The sequence below is a fragment of the Takifugu rubripes genome, unplaced genomic scaffold (assembly GCF_901000725.2).
Source record: "Takifugu rubripes unplaced genomic scaffold, fTakRub1.2, whole genome shotgun sequence".
NCBI lineage: Eukaryota > Metazoa > Chordata > Actinopteri > Tetraodontiformes > Tetraodontidae > Takifugu > Takifugu rubripes.
In genome coordinates, this window is record NW_021821639.1 from 147,157 (window position 1) to 157,858 (window position 10,702).

At 42.7% G+C, this 10,702-nt stretch overlaps 1 pseudogene; it reads right to left on the reverse strand.

Moving 5' to 3' along the window:
* Positions 1-364: 364 nt before the first annotated feature.
* LOC115248530 (acetylcholine receptor subunit delta-like) lies at positions 365-3,327 on the reverse strand (annotated as a pseudogene).
* Between the last annotated feature and the right edge of the window lie 7,375 nt (positions 3,328-10,702).

The window sequence follows — 10,702 nt, forward strand, 5'->3', positions numbered from 1 at the left end:
AGCAGGACCGCTGTTAAAAATGTATCAGTCCGCGCTTCCAGTTCTGGTGCAACGTCCAGTTCTAAATGTATGAATTCGCATATTGACGTTTCAACGTCCCATCAGTATAGGGAGAGATTTGGATATAGTCCCCCTGAGGTGGTGTTTTTAGAGCAGTTCTTAACAACTTTCTCTTTGCCTGATAAGAGGTCCAAACATTATTTCACTTCCCTATAAAATATTCTAAAATTTGCCATTCAAGATTTGTTGTTATGAAGATAAAGAAATGCAACATTTCCCCCAGAGAAACGATGGCGATGGAAAAAGCCCTGGCTGTGTGTGTGCATCACAGCAGGCGTGGGTTCTCCTCTCTGGAGTCATGCGGGGCTCCTTTGAAGGGCAGATGAGGAGGTTGGTTACAGATTCCCCTCAGAAAGATGATTACGGTGCCAAAGGTCATCACCGGGGTGACCAGGAAGAGGCAGAGTCGGTCTACTGTACGAGCGATGCCGCTCCAGTTATCCTTCTCCTGTCAGGACCAGACATTTATGACACTTTTGATCTTTTTAAATCAGAATTTGGGTTGAGGACTCTGTTTGAACCCTCTGAGCTCATTGTAGTCGTTCTTGTTGCGTATGTGTTTAATGATGTAGTGGCTCCATCCACAGCCGGCTTGATCTCTGCCTACAGCTGATGGCTCCTCCCTCTTCTTGTGGTTTCACAGCTCCACACAGACACCAAAGCTCAGAACTCAAATGAAGCTACTGATGCTTCTATATCTCATGTGTTTAAATGTTTCTGGAAACGTACTGGCAGCGTGTGTGACTCGGGTCACCAGTCCGTGTCTCCCAGACTGTTTCTCAAACATCAGCTCACTGCGGGACTTCACACTGTCGTACTCCTCAGCCGAGGCAATGTAGCCCACTGAGCTGGATCGCCGCGGTAACGCTCCATCCCAGTACGGCTCTGCCTCAGCAGGGTGGGACATGCGCAAGATGAGGGGTAATCGCTGGAGGAAGAGCTGGCAGAAACAGAAAACAGGATTTAGAACACTGATACTGATGTGTGTATGTCTGTGTGTTATAGTGGAAAAACCACATGTTCATATATCCTCTTTCATATGTTATTAAGTCATAGGTTCATATATCCTCTTTCATATGTTATTAAGTCATATGTTCATATATCCTCTTTCATATGTTATTAAGTCATATGCTCATATATCCTCTTTTATATGTTATTAAGTCATAGGTTCATATATCCTCTTTCATATGTTATTAAGTCATAGGTTCATATATCCTCTTTCATATGTTATTAAGTCACATGCTCATATATCCTCTTTCATATGTTATTAAGTCACATGTTCATATATCCTCTTTCATGTTATTAAGTCATATGTTCATATATCCTCTTTAATATGTTATTAAGTCATAGGTTCATATATCCTCTTTCATATGTTATCAAGTCATACGTTCATATATCCTCTTTCATATGTTATTGAGTCATATGTTCATATATCCTCTTTCATATGTTATCAAGTCATATGTTCATATATCCTCTTTCATGTTATTAAGTCATATGTTCATATATCCTCTTTTATATGTTATTAAGTCATAGGTTCATATATCATCTTTCATGTTATTCAGTCACATGTTCATATATCCTCTTTCATGTTATTCAGTCACATGTTCATATATCCTGATGTTCATCTGTTCAACAAAGGGACAACAGGATGTGTGTGTCTTACCTGTTTGGTCCACTCAGACATGACGTGCGTGCTCGGCGTCCTGAAGTGGAGGTTGAGGACGACCACACAGTTCAGCACCACCACCGTCACCACCACCATGATGAACATCAAATATCTTCAACACACAAACACACTCAGATGTTTTCCATTTTTTAAATCTCAGCCGGTTGTCACCTGGTTCTGCAGCCCTAATGTATATATAGTTTGGAGAAGCAGAATATATCTGATTCAGAGTTAAAGTGATGTGGAGTAAATGGTGCATTTACCTACTTCACAATAAGAGGAACGGACGTGGATGTTTCTGGAGCCTTTGAGAGATCAAGAGTAGGAAGACAGACTGAGCGAGCAGCATCAAGATGGACAGTGTCAATTTCTCACCACCTACACACACACACACATTTTTATTATCCTTTTTAAAATATATTCAAAAATCTGTTGGGGAGCTAATTAATGTTTCTCGATTAATGGCGGCCCCTCAGCTCCGCCCACTACCGATGTTTGCTGCTTTATTAGCTGTGTTGTCCCGTGCTGACGTGATATTCAGCTATAATGTCTGATTCTTTGGGTGCTGTTGAAGGTTAACTCAGTTCATGTAGTTGTGATTCTGAAAAGGTCCCAGACTGTTAATCTGCCTGACGCTGGCTTCAATACGTTCTGTGACTCTGCACTGACTGTCTGCGGGCAGGTAGTAGACCAGCGAGGCCAGGAAGGAGATGAGCACGCAGGGGATGATGATGTTGACCACGTAGAAGAGAGGTTTGTGTCTGATGACCAGGTAGAAGGTGATGTCCTGATGCTTGTTGCTCTCCATGGGAATGTGTTTGTAGGTGTTTCTCTTGGCGGGTCGGTGGATGATCTCCCACTCACCATTCTCTGTTGGTCAAAGCCAGAGTTCAGACACAAGTGATGAAGTTATGACTGTCAGTCTGGTTGGAGCTGCAGCCAGTCTGAAGGCTCAGGCTCTGGTGAAAACAACTTCTCTGCATGTATCAACAGCATCCAGTACACTGAAAGTCCCCAACAAGCTCCAGGACTGTATGCAGTAAAAAATAAAAATAAATGGAAATTAATCTTTACTTGGTTACCTGTAAAGCTTGCAGGATCAATAATGATCCATTCAACCGTCCACTTGGTTTCATTGAGTATTTCTTCCTTCAGGAGCAACCTGATCTCTTTGGCATTGTACGTTAGAGAGCTGCAAGGCAACATGGGAAATGCAGTTCAGAATTTAAAAAGGCTTTTTTCCTACTGGGAGAGTTTAGCTGCACCGTGCATTTTATTTTTGCACCTTTTTCTCCTCTCATATGTGTTTAGATTCTATAAAATCTTGACTCAGCTCAGTTTTAAACATCATGTCAGAGTTTGTCTGCGTTCCAGACAACAATGAAAAATCCTGCCCGTGCATACGTGAATTTGAGCGTGCAGTCCTGCCAGTCAAAGGGGAAATATTTGACGCTGATGGAGCAGGACGATCTGAAGATGGCGGGTGGTAACCAGTAGCAGAGACCTGTTGAATCCACCAGAACGTTGCAGTAGTAAGCTACGCTGAATTGGGCATTGTTGCTGAGGAGGTGGTTGTACACACACGGAAATGTATTAAACATAACGAATTCAAGTATAAATAACAGGACACGTGATACTTGTTCATTGTTATGACTATTTGATCATGTTAAAGGGGTTGAAACCATATTTTGAAAGATAAAGGCGGTGTTTGATTAGAAACTCTTTCTGAACTCTGGTGCTCTGAAACATCTCCGCTTCCATTTTCAGCGGTTATTGATAATAAAAACATTATCAATAACATCAAATCATCCATCCATCCAAATCGTGGTCCTGTTGGACCACCAAAGGACAAACACTTTCCATTTAGCACGGACAAAAAAATCCAAATCCTCTTTAGCAATAAAGCTCGGCTCCATTCTCAGGTTTGTAGGTGTAGCACAGGCATGGGCAAACTAAGGCCCGGGGGCCACACGCGGCCCGTTAAACGTTTTAATCCGGCCCGCCAAACTTGAACAATTAAATGAATAAACCTTGTTAATGTTAAATTTTCACTGCAATTCTGGTGTGTTCCCACTAGAAAAAAGACAGTCAGGAGGAGAGTGATGGTGATATCCTGAAGGATAACAGAACTTTCAGTGCTTTAAAATAGAAATGGCTATTAATTTTTTTTTAAAAGGCACATTTTATTCATTTGATTTTAAGTGTTTTAAGACTCATTCCAAAGTCAGATATTTTGTTGTAATGCTTCTCTTCATTTTCATTTGAAATTAAAGCACATGTTTTCTCCATATCCCAAGATGTGTATTTTTTCTCCAATGAGGTGAGGTTACCAAAGCACTCCATCCATCCATCTGCTCCTGGTCCGGCCCCTTTGTCAAATGTTAGAACCCATTGTGGCCCACGAATCAAAATGTTTGCCCACCCCTGGTGTAGCATGAAGTCAGGCCCACTGCTGCTTTCTGCAGCTTTGGGAGAACAAGAATAGATTTTATCAGCAGACTGTGAGAATAAACAAGTGGAGTTTGTTCCTGATTGTAGCAGGAACCTCTGCGCAGGTAAAGCTAACACAACCAGCTGGATCAAATTAGAAACACAACAGACAGTAGATAGGGCCAAAGAGTAAAGATGCTTTTTTTTTAAAAAACAACAACAATAAAAGAAATAATAATAAAAGATACAGCTGAGGCTGAAAGTGTCTGAAATAGTCTAATAGTTTAATTATTTATCCCTCTTCACATTAAACAAGACTTTAAAATTCCTCTTCTGTGATTAAGAAGCTCACCCATTTTCCGCATGTCAAGCTTTGCTTTAAAAACGGAATAATTAAAATAAGAAAAAGAATCATCTTAGAATAAGCAAGGGATTGCGAAGTACACAGTCACAGATTCTCAATTTAATTTTTATGCTTATTTTTGTGAATATATTTTAGATTTGATATTTTTTTAAATTTGAAACTTTACTGTGTTTCCTTATGTGTTTATCTGCTTTGTGTTATGTGACTGAGGATCAAAACATTTTTACATGTACATTTTGGCATAAGGTAAAAATACATTTGTGTAATTCTAAGCTTAATATCATACTGTCGAAATATTTGCATGAGGAAGTTTATGTAATTACAGAAACTACATTTTGGGTATAAATAAAGTTGATGAGTCTTTATATTTTTTGTTAAGTTTAAATGTATTTTTTATTTGACTCTTTATTTGCATATTTGAATTAAACTTGAACGCAAAGTTGTCTGCTCCTTTGTTCCGAGGATGAACCCTCAGTGCGCCCGCTGTGGGAAGATCGTCTACCCGACAGAGAAAGTGAGCTGCCTGGACACCGTGAGCTGGATGACCCGGAGAAGCGTCCTTTTAGTCCGTTTTTGTGAGGATGACAGAAACGGGAACCTTTGGGCAGGTCCTGTGAAGTTGGACACGTCGGTGATTGAGAAGTGGAAGGAAAACGACCCTTCAACAGCTTTTTAGGACTTAAATGACAGATATCACAGAAAAAGAACTCATCAATAACTGTAAATGAGCCAGACTTGCTGGTCAAACCAGGCTTTTGAAGGAAATCTGGCCTCCTTTTAAGTTTTTTAAATGCATTTCTTTAAACTCTTAGAACACAGAGGAACTCTTGTGTTGGGGTCAGAAAAGGTACATTTCTACCTGGTAAAATTCAGTAAAAAGAGCACTAAAAGCATGAATAAACTGAATCATGTAGATTCTAATGACATAAGCTGGAGCTCCTACAGTTACAGCCCATAATGAGACGGCAACTGTTTCTGTGAAAGTGAACTTTTATACAGTTTTCATTCTGCAGATTTCTGTCCAATTTCAATGCAAACATTCACGTTAATCGATATAATAGAAATCTGTTACACATCATGGATCAGTCAGTAATCTTGGACAACAGCAACGTTTAATCCTGGATCACTGCTCCATATATTTAAATGAACAAAGACGGCTGATACTGATTTAAGACAGAATTTGTGCATTTTGATGATCACATTCATCGGATTTTTAACCACTGATGGAAATTTACTGATTCATTTAAATCAGGGGTGTCAAAGTCAAATGGACGGAGGGCCAAATAAAAAATGTAGCTCCAAGCCGAGGGCCAGACTGATCCAATGTTCATTGGAAAATTTTAAAATCACCGCATATAGTCTAGTGAAGCAAATTGAACCAACTGAAAACCTAACAAATATTTTACAATATGATCAGATAAATAAAGCAATAGTTTCTTATGGCTCTGTCAGTCATTTTTAATTTTCAAGAGGCACAAAAGACAAATTTGCTTTCTATAAAAATCCCCATAACATGAACATTAAATGAATGAAGCGGTATTATTCAAGGCACCAGCAGTAGATTTTCTCATTTAGCAAAAGTGGGCTAAATTTACTTCAAAGAAAAAAATTATAACAGCAATTTTCTATCATTCACTCAGCTGAAATATTTTTAGAACATAATTGGATTGAAATACAATAACATAAAGTGCAAAAATCTATGAAGCAAAAACAACACTTTCTTCAAGGAAAAGGCACATGTGCAGTGAAAAATATTTACCTTTAACTTTTAAACTTGAGCTGAGTAATAATTGTAAATGTGTTATTGCAGCTTAATGTTCACTTGTTTGAGGCTGATACTTGGTGGTGTCTCATCTTTTGGACGAGTTCATCAATGTTGGGGGTCCGGCTCTGAGCTGAGGAACTCCTCCCAATTGAGTGAAGGTGTTCAGCAGGAAGTCCACTTCTGTGTGATGTTTTGTTCAGCTTCATCAAAGAAAGCAGTTGTTCCCGCAGGTCTGTGCTGCCAAACACAGGCAACGTTGGAGCAGCCTGGATGTGTGTCGGGGAGGAAACGGGCAAACTCCGCAGCACCCACTGCCCCATGTGTTGCCTTCAGGGCATCACTGCATTGGAGCTCAATCACCTCCATTTGGAGCTTTGGTGCTGAGCTTTCCACCTCAACCTCAAACGGACGGCTGAGCAGTTCAAACCTGCTTTTTGGTGCTTTTAAGTCAGTGACTCGGCGTGGGAAGTCAGCGGCCAGAACACTCATTTAATCAGCAAACTGTGCGCTCGGGAACACGCTGGTAGAGAGCTTCTCTTTCAGGGTCTGGCAGCTGGGAAAGTGGCTCAAGTTTCCTTTGTGCATCTGTGCCTCCCACAGAGTGCGTTTGGTTCTAAAGGCCTTCACTGTACTGTACATATCAGAGGGGACACCACCCCGACCCTGCAGCTGCAGCTTCATTGCATTCAGATGACTCGGAATGTCCCACAGAAAAGCCGTTTCACACAAGAACCTTTGGTCTGGGAGTTGAGTTGTGTCTTTCCCTTTGCTGTCCAAGAACATCCGATCTCCTCAGGAAGCTGGAAACATCTTTGCAGCACCTTTCCCTGGCTTAGCCATCGCACCTCAGTGTGATGGGGCAAATCACCACGCTGCGTTTGCCACTGGCTCAGAAACGCCTTGAACTGGCGCTGAATTAAACCTTTGGCTCTGATAAAGTTCCCTGCGTGCGTGATGGTGAACATTCCATGTTCCATGTTCAGGGCTTCAGCACACAACGATTCCAGGTGTATGATGCAATGATGAGCTGTCAGTTCAGCCGTAACGTTTTCCTCCTGCATCTTCTCCCGTATCTTGGCCACCAGTCCACTCCTGTGTCCACACATGGCAGCTGCTCCGTCTGTTGTCCAACCCACCAGTTTTTCCCGAGGCAGCTCCATCTCATTTCCACATCTTGACACCTCTTCATACAAATCCTGTCCTGTGGTTGTGCCGTGCACAGGACGTAACGCCAGGAACTCCTCTGTCACGTTGAGGCTGGAGTCCCCTCTAATGTCGCTGCTCTCATCCACAGCCAGGGAAGATGCCATGAAATCTTTCCCCTTTTTCACAGCTGCTCTTTTAGATTGAGGGACAACAATGGTGTTTCTGCTCAGGCTCACGTTTCAAAAGAGTTGCCTTTTGTCTGGGCAAACTTGCTCACACACTTTAAGCATGCAGTGTTTGATGGAATCCCCCTCTGGAAATGGCCGGGCTGATTGAGCGATCTCTTCTGCCAGAATCAAACTGGCCTTGACAGCAGCCTCGCTTTGAGATTTGGCTTTTCTGAACAGAGCCTGTCCAGATTTGAGGCCTGGTTTTAATTCCTCAACCTTCTGTAGCTTTTGTTCCATGTCCATATTCTTGTCTTTGTCCGCGTGTTTAGCTTCATGATGCTGTCTCAGATGATATTCTTTCATTACCGCCACCCTTTCTCCACTCAGAAGACACCCAGGTTTCCCAGCTGCCTCCGTGAACATGTGCTCCCACTCCCACCTTGTTTGAACCCCCGGTTCTCAGTGTCCACCTTCCCTTTTGCCATTTTATGGGGATCTGAAAGTTAACTTTTGCTGTTATGCTAATGACTACTGAGAAATAATGAAATGAAGCCAGCTCCCGCTCAGACTGTCACCGTTGCATTGTGGGAAATGTAGTATTGGCCTGTGTAAAACATCTGCGGCCTGCGGGCCGGTTCTAATAATAAATCAATATCATCCCGGGGGCCATAGAAAACCCTCGACCTTGACTCTGACGTATGAGCTTTAAATGATTTCTTTTGACTCCCATTTATTTGGCTGTTTGGATATCATCTTTGCTAGTGTGTGCGCGCGCACGCTCTATGGAACTGGCATAAAGGATGTTAAAATTAGTCTAAATTAGTCTAGATTAAATAAAAATCCATCCATTCATCATTCCCAACAGGCGGTGTTTGATTAGAAACTCTTTCTGAACTCTGGTGCTCTGAAACATCTCTGCTTCCATTTTCAGCTGTTTTTATTCTCAATAACATCAAATCATCCATCCATCCAAATCCTGGTCCTGTTGGACCACCAAAGGACAAACACTTTCCATTTAGCACGGACAAAAAAACCCAAATCCTGTTTAGCAATGAAGCTGTGGGGAGAGTTTGAGGAGCGTTTCTGAGGAACACGCTGCCATATTGGGTCCAAGCTGCTGAGGTTTTTGTTGTTTCCAGGTGAATCGGTGGGCAGCGGCGTTACCGCCTGGCTCTGCCCCCCCCCTCTCTCCCCGTGGTCGTGGTCACGCCGGGCATCTTTACTGGTCCCGTTTTAAACAGGTTCTGTTGGGAACAGGTGTTCTCCAGAACTGTATTCCAGGCTGCTGTGCTGAAGGGCTGTTTTCAGTAGCAATAGAGCCAGAGTGTGCCTGCTCCATATGAACCCCCCCAGGCCGTGCTTTCCTCCTGGCTGAGCCATAATCAGCTCTGGATGGACTGGTTCACGCTTGGACTGAGTCAAGATTTGATAGCTTGACTGATTCTTACAGTTTTTGATCAAACCCCCATCTGCTGATTCCAGGAGATCTTTAAAGGATCTCAGAGCTTCAGATTTATGAAGCCTGCTCAGCCCCCGGCAGCGCTGATGAAACCATTTCATTCCTTCAAAAAAGCAGAACATGAAGCTCCAGAAAAGGTTTTTGGATCAAGTTTCCAACAGAACGAGGACAAGTGGGTAAAAGCGCCACTTTAAAGCCTCCACGCCTCAGAAAACATCCACCTTTAGGATGCCTGACTTTAGAGGATCGTCGGTTCGCTCCGAGCACAAGAACAAACATGTTTAACCTCAGTCCAAGAACATCTGACCTGAAATGATCAAAAACCTTCAGCGTAAAAAGATGGTGGAGAGAAAGCTGCTGGGAGGTTCTCAGAAGAGAAGTGGCATTAAAGCCAGCTGGAAGAGTCCAGCCTGCTTCCTGCTCCTCCAAACAGGCGTCTCCACACCAACACTGAGGAACACGGGCTTCTGTTCTTCCTTCTTCTCTTCTGACTATTGTGTGTTTGATGAATGCAGCATCCACTCACTGCCACCCCCCCCCCCCCCCCCTCATTTACACTGCTCCTGGTTTCACAATGCTCCTCAGACAGATGCAACCAGAGACACTGATGCCGTCAGACAATAAACCTGAGTGTTGTTGTGTCCGGTTATTAACATGTTCCATGCTTTTCCTTCTGCAACAGTTCATCACACCTGCTCAGGGAAACCTCGGTGTAAAGGAGGTGAAGCCGTGCCTCAGTGACTCTACTTTGCTGTTTTAGAAACTAACAGTTATTAGATGAATATACAGTGTGCACGTACGCGCACACGTGTGTATAAACACTTAATACACGCATGTGCGTGGATGTAGACTTTTTAGTACTTTGGGTTCATAGACTTTTTAGTATTTTGCAGATACGTGTCTGTATATAAACCAGATCCTCCTGTAATAAAGAACTAAAGGCTGACTGTTGTCACGTGACCTGTCTCCGTCTGTGTCCCATGATGGAACCTGCCTGGAACATCTGGTCCACAGAAAAAGCAAAACAGCTCACAGAATTGGCCCAGTTTAGACCCAAAAATGACAATAAATAATGAAAATGTGTGACACAGTAGAACAATGGACGAACTTTCTATTGGTCATTGACAGTTTCACTCATCGTCATCAGAATTCATCAAAAATATTCAAACCAACAAATTACACATCGAACCGCAAAGTTTAGAGCTTAAAGGGAGCGACAGGTGAAGATTTAAAGCTCAACGCAGCTGAAGAAGTTCCAAAAAGGAGAAATATCATGTGGTGCTTTACCGCCACCCGGTGGACACGCATGGAACTGCAGACAATAGTTAAACGCGCTCCGACACATTCTGACCTCTGCTGCTCCTCCTGGACTCCAGGGCTGCAGAAATATGCCGCTTTTACAAGTCTTTCTAAATCTGTGAAGCATCATAAATCTTATTTATTTAACCAGGTTGAATAATGGTGGAGAATGGTGTCCGAAAAGCGTCTTTATTTTAAAGTGAACAAGAACAGTTCGGTCCGCGTTCTCAGAGAGGCGGAGAGACCTCGACTGAGTCTAAAACAAGTCCGCTAGGAAAACTCTCAAAAATAGTCAAGCCACAGAAGTCAGGGTTTGGCGATGAGGACGAAAACCCTCCGCCGC